This window comes from Barbatula barbatula (genome assembly GCF_947034865.1).
Source record: "Barbatula barbatula genome assembly, chromosome: 5".
NCBI classification, from domain to species: domain Eukaryota; kingdom Metazoa; phylum Chordata; class Actinopteri; order Cypriniformes; family Nemacheilidae; genus Barbatula; species Barbatula barbatula.
The window spans coordinates 13431880-13445467 of record NC_136769.1 but is presented as its reverse complement, the minus strand read 5'-3'; the positions used below and the strand labels follow the sequence as shown (position 1 = coordinate 13445467).

The following is a 13588-nucleotide window of genomic DNA, read 5'->3' as shown; positions in this document are numbered from 1 at the left end:
AAAGGGGGCGTTCCAAGTCTTGCTGAGCTCCTCATGCACCTCGGGGAAAAAAGGTACAGGGGGCGTGCGCGGCTTGGAGCCGCGCTCGGACCCGATGTACCAATTATCCAGCCGCGAGCGTTGGGGCGTGGGCGGTGCGGTGCACTGCAGCCCGATGCTCGCGGCGGCCCGATAGAGCATGGCTGACATCTCGACGTCTGCCTTTTCCTGAACTCTATCTCCGGGCGGAGACGGCTCGAAGGAATCGTCAGGGTCGGATGCCAGGAGGTCGCCCTCCGATGCTGCGAGGGACATCTCATCGTCGTCACGCATCGAGTCCGATTGCGTGACGAAGGAGTAAGACGGTGTGGAACCGCCTTCCTGGGAACGGCCAGACGAGCGAGTCGGGGCGTGAACGGTCCGCGAGCCATCGGCTGACGGGTTTACGCTCACGGAAATCCCCATGCCACCCAAGCTGCTCGCCGCTGCTGACGGCGGGGCTGTGGCCACCGCGGTCGCAGAGCGGGAAGCAGACGAGGTGGTGGCTGGCTCTGAAAAGAGCGCAGCCACCCGTGACCGCAACTTCTGTATCGCCATCTGCCCGCAGTGCGGGCAGGATGACTCCACGAATGCTGCCTCAGCGTGTTGGACCCCCAAACACCTGACGCAAGCATCGTGTCCGTCCCCCTCCTCAATGAGGGAACCGCAACCACGAGAGCAGCGGGACATGCCACGCTGAGAAATTTGCTCTTTTAGAATATATCTCTTTCAGAAACACCTCTGGAACTGCTGAAACGCCGGGGGGATGATCGCTCGGAAGGGACAATCCGCTGCACCACGTCAGGAAATCAGCTGTCGTAGTCATTCGATGCATAGGCTCCGAAGAACAAAAGGTAAATGAATGAGCACGCCGGCTCCCCTTATATACCCGGATTTCCGGGGGCGGGGCCCGGCATGCAAATTTCATTCGCCAAATTTCATTGGCCTTTTCAAAATAGTCAGAGATGACTGGTTCTCAAGGGCGAACCCCATCTGTCGGCTTCGACACAACGTCGAGAGACCGACAGAAAGGGAACTGTAGTAGAGTGACTCTATGCCTCCGATCTCTAATATGTAACTGTATTTTGTCCCTCTAAGGATTCAACGTTTACCTCCCTCAGGGGGCAGAGGAAAGCTCCCAAATGAAGAACAGGAACTTGCTATTGTCAACATGGTGATTGCTGACAATGAAATAAAACTGAAGGACATTCAGTCCAGTGTTGTAGAGGACAACCTTGTCTTTGGGAACATTGCAGCAATCAGCATAACATTAGGACATACAGTAAATATACAGCACAGCATTTACATACACTGTGTAATACTTTCAGAGAGTCATGGAGTTGGAGGCCAATCAAGTCCCACATGAAATTATATATGTTGACGAGGCTGGCTTCAACTTGGCGAAAAGGCATCGCCGTAGGAGAAACATAATTGGCAAAAGGGCCACAGTCACCGTGGCGGGCCAGAGAGGAGCCAACATCACCATGTGTGCCGCAATCTCCAACAACGGTGCACTCCTGCATAAATGTGAGATTGGCCCCTACAACACCGACCGCCTTCACGAAAGACTGGTGCCAGAGGTAGAAAGGGGACAGGTGGGAGACCACTTGCCAATATATGTGATCACATGGGACGATGTGGCATTCCACCATTCCCGTGCAGTCACAGCCTGGTTTGACGCCCATCCAAGGATGATGTCCCATTCTTGCTCCTTACTCCCCTTTCCTCAACCCCATTGAGGAGTTTTTCTCAGCCTGGAGATGGAAGGTTTTTGACCATCGTCCACATGACCAAATGTCCCTCCTGGATGAAATGGATGTTGCATGAAAAGACATCACAGCTGAACACTGCCAGGGGTGGATAAGGCATGCCAAAAGATTCTTCCCAAGATGCCTTGCCAGAGAAGATATCAGGTGTGATGTGGATGAGAACATGTGGCCAAATGCAGAAGACCGAGCAGATTAGAAGATTACTTTTTTTATTATTATTATTATTATTCCGGTGCTTTTTCTGTTTGTATATCTTGCAGTAATGTCCTTTTTCAAATAAAGTCTTTACTGCAGCAATTCTGTCTCTGTCTTTTATTTTCATAAACTGTGCATTCTATAAAGCTACGCTGAGATGGTCATTCATTTTTGTATTATATTTCTGCAGCAAAAGAAACAAAATGCATGCATTTACTAAACCCAACAAAACAAAAATTTAGAGAGGCTTCAAAAGAAACTACAGTGCAAAACACAATCTATGATCAATACAATATACTGTCTATTGCATAAGGGCAGACCTGACACATAAAATAATGCAGTTTCTGTAAATTCAGCTGATGTTAGTGTTTTTGTCATTGTGTTATGATTGACTAAATGTTCCTGTTGGAAGAGAACATGTGTTAGTGTTTTGAATAATTATTTGATTTTGAAACATGTTTGCAGTGTTTTGTTAGACATAGTGTATTGTGTTAGTGAATTATTGTATTTTGAAAATTAGTTTTGGAGTTTAGTTTACAATGGGTGATTTTGAGCATGAAATTAACCGTTTTGCCAATTGTGTCTTTTAGGGGTGTTGGTGCGTTAAGAGTTTAGGAAACTTGTTGAATGTATTGAAAAAACTGTCATAGCGATTGTAAAAAACTGTAATCTGAAATGCTGCAATAACAATATACTACCAAATGTGAAACAATATGGGGGGTAATCCTGAAATTCCAGGGTTGCTATAATAATTACTGTAAAACAATAAGAGATAAAAAGATAAAGATAAAATGTCAACACAAAAACATGTGTAGTTGTTCGTTCATTGTAAATAACTGCTCTCTACCTCTCTCTCTACCTCTCGCATATGGCCAAAGGTTTTCATCAACATCCCATCTGATGCCTTCTCTGGCAATGCATCTTGAAAAATACAACGTGAATATCTAATCCAACGCTGGCAGTCTTCAGGAGAAATGTCTCCACAATCACATTCATGTACAGTAAAGTCATCTAGTCATGTAAATGATCATAAAACTTTCAGAAAAAAGACATTCTGATTTTATTAAATTTTCTGCTTATGTAATCTAAAATATACAATATATATGTAAAATTAGTTGTGAACCATTTTGAAAGCAGTGTGTTAGCATTTGAAAGATATAGTGTTTTACAGGTTGAAGAGTATGAATGACAAAAGTTTTTGTGAATTTTGAAAAATGTGGTCACTAAATGCATTTTGTCTGAAAGCAATGAAAAATTATTCACAGTTTGGACTGTACAGACTTCTGCTTTGCTGAATGTGTGAAGAGTTATGAAAATGTGGCTTCAGTATTGAACAATAGTTGTTAACAGGTGAAAAGACTAACTGTCATGATTCTCAAGTGGTGAGACACGGACAGAGGACCCAGGTGCAGACAGCGGGTAAGGGGTTAACATATTTAATAAATAATAAAACAAAGACCCACGTGGGGGTAACATAACAAAACATGGGAATATAATGACAAGACAGAACAGGACTAAAACTAACTACACATAAACAAGACTTAAATAAACTGTTGACATAAACTACAAATAACTAAACTAACACAACAGGAACCAGTGTTGGGCAGTAACGCGTTACTAGTAACGCGTTACTGTAACGCAGTTACTTTCGGCAGTAATTAATACTGTAACGCGTTACTTTTAAAATAAAATAACTCCGTTACCGTTACCGTATGTTGCGTTGTCCGTTACTTTTTTTAAATTAACTTATTTTGGCTGAAGTGTAAGCCTACAGCCTGTTTACAGCAACGCATTGTAGGATTGGTGGATGCAACCGCTGTAAACACGAAGACGCACTGTGGGCGTGTCTCCGGTATTCAAGTATGTGCGACAGTCATGGCGAGTCAAGGCGAGAGCAAGACGAGTTTCTCAAAGTGGAAATATGCTCATTATTTCACGTTAGTTGAGCATCCAATCTGTCGATGCACCTCCAGAAACTACATGCATCGAGCTAGAAGCTAACCCGGTGTCGGACTCAGTGGATACACTCGAAGTGAGTCAAGCCCCTCCAGCCAAACAACGGTGACTAGATTTTAACCGGACTGTTAGCCAGGGACAGATCAACAAAGCTATTATTGCACAGTATGTTATGTTGTTGAAAACATGCAGCCTGTCTCTACTGTGGAGTCGGCGGCTTTCAGGTAGCTTGTTAGCATCATAACATGTTCAGGCGGCAGACAGCGAATGGGACGAAAAACTTTCGTTTTTAAACAGCATTTCAATTTTTTATGTTTCTTTTTTAATGCATATCATTTATGGTTGTCATTAATAGCAGTTATTTTGGTGCTGAGTTTCTCGAAATTGATTCTGAATAATTCAGATTGCTTTTATTTATTTCAAAATGTTTTGTGTTATGTTGTACATTGTTGATATTTTTCATTGTTAAGCTGTGAAAGGAACATTTTTAAGGGCTCAACACAACAGCTTTTATGATGCAGACATTAGATGCCACTTTAGTTTTTGATTCTGAATATATTATTCAGCTTGTTTTGTTATTTATTTCAGAAATCCTTGTGATATATTCAGTTTGTGCTGGTCTGACTTAAATAAAATACTGTTTAAAAATTACTTTCTGTTTAAGTCAGTTTTGTGTTTGTATAGACCATTACGCATAAAAGGGCATTGATGGAAACATTAAAGAGTTCTTTAAAAAAGTAACTAAGAAGTTACTTTTAGCAGTAACGCATTACTTTTGGGTGTAATCAACAAAGTAACTGAGTTACTTTTTCAGTGAAGTAACTAGTAACTGTAACTAGTTACTATTTCTTAGTAACTAGCACAACACTGACAGGAACTCACCACACAAACCACAATGAACCAGCACAAGACAGAAGACACAAGGGCATTAAATAAGGGAGCAAATCAAGAGGGGAAACAGGTGTAGGCATTAATCAATAACGAGGTAACAAGAGGATGGGAACAATGACGAGACAGGAGAGAGTATGGAAGGCCATAAGAACAATAATTGTCTCTCTCCACATTTAACATGAGGTTCTGTCATGATCCTGCCACTAAACCAAGAGAAACATGACATGATGCAGCAGAATCATGACAGTAACTAGTACTTAACAAGTGTTTGTTTGATACCATGCTGTATTTGGTAAAAAATATAAAAATATAAATCTAATTGTAGTATATTGTAGGGGCTTTAGCCAAGAAAGAAACATCAATATATTCTGTTTTATATAAAAGAATCTCAAAAATATGTCCAGTACTTTGCACTTTTACCTAATCAAAGTCCTAAAATAACTTTCTTAAAGGCCCAGTTGAATGCCCAGTTTCTGCCAATCTCTAATTAGTTAATCTTGAGTACCTATAGAGTAGTAATGCATACTTTGTATCAAAGAGTGTTTAGTTTGATCACATTTATCATAGATAAAGCTGTACGTTTGTATCCGAAACAGAATACGTGTTCTGGGGGAAGCACACAATCTATCAACGCATTATCCCAAGTGCCGATTCACTATAAGTTTGTGTTGTTTACATAATGCACACACACGGCGATTGACAACTAAATAGAGACATATTCATTTTTTTTCACATGCCACGTGCAGTTCATCTCAGGCTTTTTTAAATGCTGGGACGCTCCATCTATCAGTACAAATAATCTACAAATGCAGTGTTATATCCATCGTTTATATTACATCAGTCATTGAAATGCTGTGAACAAACAAACACACCTCAACCTCTCTCACTATTGCAAGAATAACTAGCTGCAGCTGCAGGCCCACAGCCAGTAACTAAGTAATTAGTTACCGTAATTTAATCGTTTTTCCTTTAAAAAATGTAAGTAAGGGATTACTCTTATATTTTCTGTAATTGATTTACAGTAACTTCTGAAGTAATTAAACTGAATACTTTGTGTAATATATGTGTGTGCAATAATGGAATTGACTTGTGTAATCAATAACTATTTATGCTGGGGTGTATCACAGTGGGACGCACAACGACTGAACATAATACAATAACCCTAGAGAGTATCTCAATTATTGTCTCAAAGAATTATTTAAACTCTTGTCACTGCAGTGCGCGTGTTAAGAATTAACATAGCATTACGTTACTTTGGGTGCTCGATGTTCTTTTTTTTGTTGTTGTATTTGAATGGTCTTTTCTCTAGGGAAGAGGGTGAAGTACCACAGTGCTTCAGTGCACATTACAATACAACAGCTGCAAACCGTTCTGAATTCAAGGAAACTTAGATGTCTAGTAATATCAGCAGACTGAAGTCCCCAACATGTGTGCACACCTATGTGTCCATCACCTTGGCAACCATTATAATCTACAAAAGAGTGATTTGATTCTTGGTACAAAACTTTTTTAATGCCAACCACAAGAGCTAAGAAAAACGTAGTTTCAAACTCCCATGGTCTACACATCTCTTCCTTTTCTTTATCTTTCATTTATTCTTGTGAATTTGTTTCTTTATCACTCATACATCACTCTTTTTATGCACTGAAAAGTCATAATAGCTGTGTGAGTAATTCAGTACACAGCTGTTTCTTGTCTGACAACAATATTGACAACAAATGAAAAGAAATGACTGAGTATGTAAGTTATGAAGAATTCACTTTCTATTAATCCTTAGGTATAATTGTTTGAAAACACTGACTTTAGGGTTTAGAAATGTATAAAAAAGGTTTTGCTACAATTACAAGTATTGTTACATGGTATGTTCCTGTTCTGAAATTTGACCTATTTATTATAAACACAAAATGAAATACACAAAAAGCTATCAGATTTGAGGATGAAGGTTTTTGCACATCAGGTAACATCTGATATCACACTGTGATGCTTTTGACTACTGGGGGAAAGGCACACTAGTGACCGTCACAAGTAAGTACTTAATACCTCTTTTACCTTTAGTTGGTAGTCTGTATATTTTTTTATTTAAAAATCTTTTGTTTCCTTAAGTTTGCTTGTCTAGAAATTAAATGTATGCATGTAACTAAACATTAGGCTATATTCCGTTCACATGTTATCCTGGTCCTGATTCGCACCGCATTCTTTCATTAAAGCACTCGGGTAAAATTACCAGACAATGTGAATATTGTTTACTAAAGCAGGGTCAGTTATATTTAGTCTATTTTTGCAACTAGTAGTTTCGCTGTTTATTGTCATAAAAACCTTCAGAACTTTCCAACATAGAATTTAAAAATGTAAAAAAAATGTTAAGTAACTTCCAGAACTTTATAAAATTAGAATATTGTCAAAATTAATTATATTCTTGATGTAACAAATCCCTAGAAACTTGGGTTATGAAATGTTTGTTACTGCAGTCTTGAAAGCTGGAAGGAAGGAACCAGAATTTGTCCTACAATATTAGGATCTAATTTATAAACTTATAAGTTGATTTAGTTCAGTCATCAACATTGCATGAGTTAGCTCTCGAAAATGCTTAGGCTTTCTTATTAAAAAATGAAGAAATAGATTTTTGTGCATTCAGTGTCGGCTAATGTAGCATTGTGATGGTTACTTTGACTACTGGGGCAAAGGAACACAAGTGACCGTCACAAGTAAGTCCTTTTCTGCACAATATTATTGTCTACCTAATTATTGAATTTTGATTTTAATTAGATTTTGTTTCTGTGTATTGAAATAAATAATATAAAGCAATTTAAATGGTAGCGATCTTTCGTGGATTGCTGTTTTGGACATATCACAAGATACACTTAAAAATAAAGGTGCCTAAAAGGTTCTTCACAGCGATCCCACAGAACGACCACAAAGAACCATTTAGTCAAAGATTCTTTAAAGAACCATCTCTTTCTTACCTTTTTATAACCTGAAGAACCGTCTTTTCCCCCAAAGATGTTGGATGTTGAAGGTTCCTTCTGGAACCATTAAGACAAAAAAGGTGCTTCTATTGCATTGTGAAGCAATTTATTTTTAAGAGTCAAAATGTATTGTAAAATATTCAACAGTCATGTTAAGACTTGTGTCTAGGTGACTAAATAGTTGCGATTCATTGTTTAAAAGATTTGGTCTGAATGTTTATGTTTATTTATAAATTATTAGTTAACTACATGCTAATGATGTATATGAATGTTATGTAAGATGTACTCAAATGGTGAAGAACAATTCGCTTCATAAAAATAACAAGTCATGCTAGTGTCTTTTAACTCGAGGAGTCTTAAAAATTTCGTTTATTAATGTTTGTTTGTCAGCCTGTTAACTACAAACCAAAAATACAAATAGACATTCTATAGGTGAATAATCTGGTTCTATTTATTAACATTAGATAACTACAATAGTTAACATGAACAAACAATACTTGGACAACACTTTAAATGTTTGTCATATTTCATTTGAACATTTATTAACATTTAAAATTAAACATGCTATCTGTTAACATTAATATACATTTTTCTAACATGAACAAACAATAATTGTATCAACAAACAAAGAAAAACTAACAAGGACTAAAAATGCTTGAAAAATGTTGCTTATTGTTAGGTCATGTTAGCTATACCATCGAGTAATGTAAATTAAAAGAGAACATACTGTAAAGTGTTTTTAAAATATTCAAGAATCGCATCCCTTACACAGCATCTTCTGAATTTCTATGCTTATAATTTCTAACGGTATATTTAAGGACTTTTTACTGGTTGGCTTCAGTAATGTGTACGTGTTTCTTTTTTAGGTAGCACACCGCTAGCACCAGCAGTCTTTATGATGTCTGAGTGTAGTTCCTCTGGTTCTCAATTGCTTGGCTGTCTCGCCTCTGAGTTTTCCCCTCAAGAATCAGTCAGTTTCAAATGGACAGATCAGAGTGGAACAGCTCTGACTGACTTTGTCCAGTATTCTTCAGTAAAAGCGAAAGAAAAATGGCTGAAACTCAGTCACATCACTGTTACCAATGAGATACTGAACAAAAGCAGTATAACATGTGAAGCAGTGCACCCTTCAAAAACAGAAACAAAAACATTCAGAAAAGGTAATTATAGACAAACACATAATGTTTCAATAAACATGATGAATAGATAAAGCTATTGACTTGTGGTATAGAGCAAATTGTAAGATTACAACTGTTTTTTGTACCAAAACTTTAGAATGTACTCCACATTGTTACACTGTCTCAAAAAGATTTATTTTTAGTTCCAGCACAAGCACCAACCCTGAGCTTGATTCCCGTAACAACTCAGAAAGGTACATCTGTCCTGTGTGTTATTGAGGACTTCTACCCCAACAATGTCACTGTACAATGGAAAGTTAATAATATCATTATGCCGCAACAAACCAAAATGGAGTACAAAAAAAATAAAGACACAGGTTTTTACACAGCACTGAATCTGTATAAAGTCAGCAGTGATGCATGGAACAAACATACTGACTATACCTGTGAGGTCACACATATGGGCCAAGTGCAATCTGAGAAGAAAAACTTCAAAGGTAAACAATCATATTCTTTCTTACACCTGTCTTTAACATGACAACTGTGTGTATGTGCATACATGAATTACACACAACTATGATATTTAATTGACTTTTTATTTCCCTGTAGCTACACTGGCACTGACTCTGAAGACACCAATACAGAGAGAATTATTCGTCTACAATAAAGTTATCTTGCAGGCGGTTGTATCTGGAAATGAACGCAACTCAGTGGAAAGTGCTTCAGTGTCATGCATAATGGAGAATGAAGCAATAACATTACAAAAAGGTGTTGTTCAATCTCTCAAGAAAATTTCGGAGTTTCAGATAATCAATAATTTCACTGTTGATACAGAGAAATGGTTTAAAGGTAAAAGGGTGGCCTGTAGCATCAGTGGCAAAAACATCAAGCAGGAGATCTCTTTTAATAAAGGAGGTAAGTCTAAATTAATAGAATCACCTTGTCAGTTATTTTGTGTTATCTGTGCTTTTCGTATTGTTCTACAAATTCTACCACTTTTTTATTCAGATGCAAATACACCAGCTGTTACCCTTTATGAACAAAACGTTACCAACACAGATGGGTCTTTGGTCTGTGAGGTCACCAGTCCTCAACTTGGTGATGTCTATATCATGTGGAGAGTAGATAATGGAGACTATATAGAGGGATATACCAGTGATCCAATCCGTCGGCAGGACTCCACATCTGTCGTCAGCATTTATAAAGTATCTAAAGAAGTGTTTGGAAAAAACACAATCTCCTGTAACGTCAAACATGCCAACATGGACAAAGACAAGAGGCCAATAACAGTATCAACAAGCCTAAGTAAACCAAAATGTCCTTCATGTCCGGCCTGCCCTACTGATTATTAACATGTTTTGTCCTGTTGCTTTCTTAAATTTATATCTTTGCTATCTTGTTGTGTGAGTTTTGTTTCTTAATAAATGTTTGTATCACTAATCTGCATGGGTCAAACAACAATTACACCCAAAACTTTTCAAATTGAAAATCTTGTTGCATGTCAGGCGGAATGACATTAAGTGCAAGACAAACATATTTAAAACCCAACAGAAAAGATTTCTTATGACCTATGTGAATGTGTGATACTTGTCTTCAATATGCCGATTAATGTTTTGTCCTATGTTTATTGTGTCACTGTTTATATTCATGCAGTCTGACGTTGTCATTTTTCCAAAACTTAACATCCTAGCTTTTGTTTTTTCTTGTATGTTTCTTTCTAATATTAAGGAATAAATCTGTGTTTGCATGTTTTAGTCCAGCATTTATTGGAGGCTTCAAAATCTCTGTGTGTGATTCATTCAGTAAAAAAATCCCTATGTATATAGACACAACAGATAATATTGCCACTTATACTGCAGATATTTACTACCTAATCTTAAATCTACAATTTATAATTTTTTTGGCATTCAATATAGACACAGGGTAAAATGTGTTTTAACGATTTTGCATTGTATTTTGTACATCTTTGCACTTTGCAACTTAAACAATGAATTATAGCTTATATTTAAAAAAATGCATTTGTAAGCAAAGCTAATGACATCGCAGTAATGAAAACACAAAAAACTAGTGCGATATTTAAAATGAATCTATGCAGTCGTTTGCTCTTGTAACACAAACTAGACTTCTGGTCAAATTTATTGGGCTTTACATATAGGATGACTACACTGGACACTTTATTGTACACATACATGCATTTTTTCCAGATGAGCCTCCTGAACCGGAGACAGGCTTTGCATTGGACTGCAATGAATATGTTTTGGAAGAGGATGAGTTCAGAAGTCTCTGGTCTACTGCCACATCATTCATCTTCCTCTTCCTCTTTTCTCTGACCTACAGTGCTCTACTGAGTATATCAAAGGTAATCCACATATCAACAGAGTAGAGAGTTTTAAAATAAATCTCTTCTGGATTATTGTTACTGTTGTACAATGTACATACAACTGTTGTACACTGTACCTATGTTTTCCTTTGTAGTATGTAACAGAATTGTTTTACACATGTCAAACAATCATTACTCTCTTTCTTTTTCAGATAAAACAGTGAAATTAAAAGAAGAATATGACAACAAAGAGGTTATTTATTTGAACATTTATTTGAAATATAATCACGGTTGTTAATACACTGTTGTATATTAATCTTTTATCTCTGTCCCTGTCGTTCAGTTTTTAATTAAACATACTGTACATGTACAAGCTCACAAGATTACATTTGTATATCGTTGATGATATTGACAAACATGCAGTCAGTGTCAAACTCAGCTCTTTTATACTAGTCTTACACTGTTTACTTTAAATTAATCTAATATTGTCATGTGAAAGAAGTAGTAGTTGTTGTGTACTATAAAAATTACTGCAAGTTTACAATAAATTATTTTAGTTCCTTTCAATTAGGACCGAAAGTGAGCACATATATATTATTCTGTACTTTTCTGTATTACTGTTATCACAATAAAGGGTTTTTCTCTCCTCTCTTCTCTGTTGTAAAATTGAAATATTTTGTCTCAGGGGAACAGCGTGACCACCAAAGCATAGCATTCATTGTTCACTGATGCACATCACACAAAGCATCTGCAAACAGTTGAAACCTCCAGGAAGTTGAGATATCTAATAACACAGCAAACATAGAAAAATAAAACTTAGATTACATAAAAACGGTTATCAGGAATGAACAATGTATGCCAATATAAAGCTTACAGTTTTTCTCAATTGTTTACACACATTTTCTGAAAGCATGCCTCATATTCTCAGAACTCCACACACAAATCAAAAAACACAAACACAATGGGCAAAACCCCTCAATTCTCCTGCAAAATGAAACTTTAGATTCAAAACAATGTTCTTTCTTCTCAAAATGGTATTTTGTTTTCAAATGACACATACAAACCATCATATGAATAGACATTTATAAGAACCAGTTGAACACTGATGTGCTCATTATAAAACACTATGATGAATGGAAAACACTTCTCCATTCATCATAATGACTTTGCTCTTTATATGGTTCAGTGTTACACTTACTACAGACAGTACATATATAAGTGTGTAGTAAAATATTTTTAGTATATATATATATATATATATATATATAAAATAGTTTTTATAGTCAGGACACACAAATACACGATAACAAATATATTTTATTTTTCCAACCAAAAACAATGTACAGTGTACATCCCAACCAGCGCAAAGTTGCACATACAGTGGTGTACATACAAAACAACAGAAGAATTTACTGTATACAGTTACAGTAAAAAAAAACGATGCTGCATCTTCTCTTCGGTTTGGGTCTGGCCACAGCACCTCATCCACATCTCAAGCAATGTTTTTCAGTCCAGCCATGAAAAGCATCAGCTGCTATATCTCCATATGCATCTTCCATAGCTTGGAGAAGAGGTATAAGCGTTTGTGACAGGTTTTTGCCCATGTGATGAGTCAGTGTTCGTATTTGAATGGCAGCGTGTTCCTTGTGAAAACAAGAGATTTTTCTGCCCGAAAATTGTGCCAAATGCAGAGAATTGTGTGTAGTGTTTTGAAAAAAGTGTTTTAGATCTGCAATGTGAGTGTAAAGCAGGAATTGTGCTTGTAGTTTAGCAGAATTGGTTCAGGGGGTTGGTGAATGAGTTACATGTTGTGGTCATTGTGTCTCAAGTACCAATATTTGTGTGTAAACAATCGAGAAAAACTGTAATATTTAAATTATTCCTAATAAAAATAAAAGGATGAATAATTATAATAAGCACATTTTACAAGATTACAATAGTATGTAAATAATAGAATAATTGTTTTGTTCTGTGTGGATGATCATTTAGTCATAACAGTCTGTCATAAAAGTCTAAAGTAATTAATGACAGCAGAGTTACTTACTAAAGCTGTACATTTGCTATTCAATTTTTTTAATTTTGCTACGAATACATTTCGTTGCACTGTACTTGTATGTGTGTAATGACAATAAATTTAATCCAATCCAAATAGGTCTAATATACAAAAAATAAAGAGAGCATGACCCGCATGTGTTTGTGTGTCTGTACTTGTATAAATTAAAAGTCAGGTATGCTTCTGTGCTTTTTTACCAATATAGTAACTCTAAAATAAAAACATCTAACTCTAAACTAACTCTAAATAATCATCCACCTGACATGGTCTATGAAAAATGTGGTCTGGTAGACTGGGGTATT

The 13588-nt window shown here is 36.6% G+C and overlaps 1 gene segment (V, D, J or C); it reads left to right on the top strand.

The window, feature by feature from the left end:
* The window catches only part of LOC306893567 (immunoglobulin heavy constant mu-like), a 146787-nt gene extending 134903 nt beyond the window's left edge, over window positions 1-11884 (top strand). The window contains exons 3-9 of the C gene segment in view: window positions 6787-6854; window positions 8662-8955; window positions 9117-9410; window positions 9523-9828; window positions 9922-10218; window positions 11118-11272; window positions 11446-11884.
* Window positions 11885-13588: the final 1704 nt, after the last annotated feature.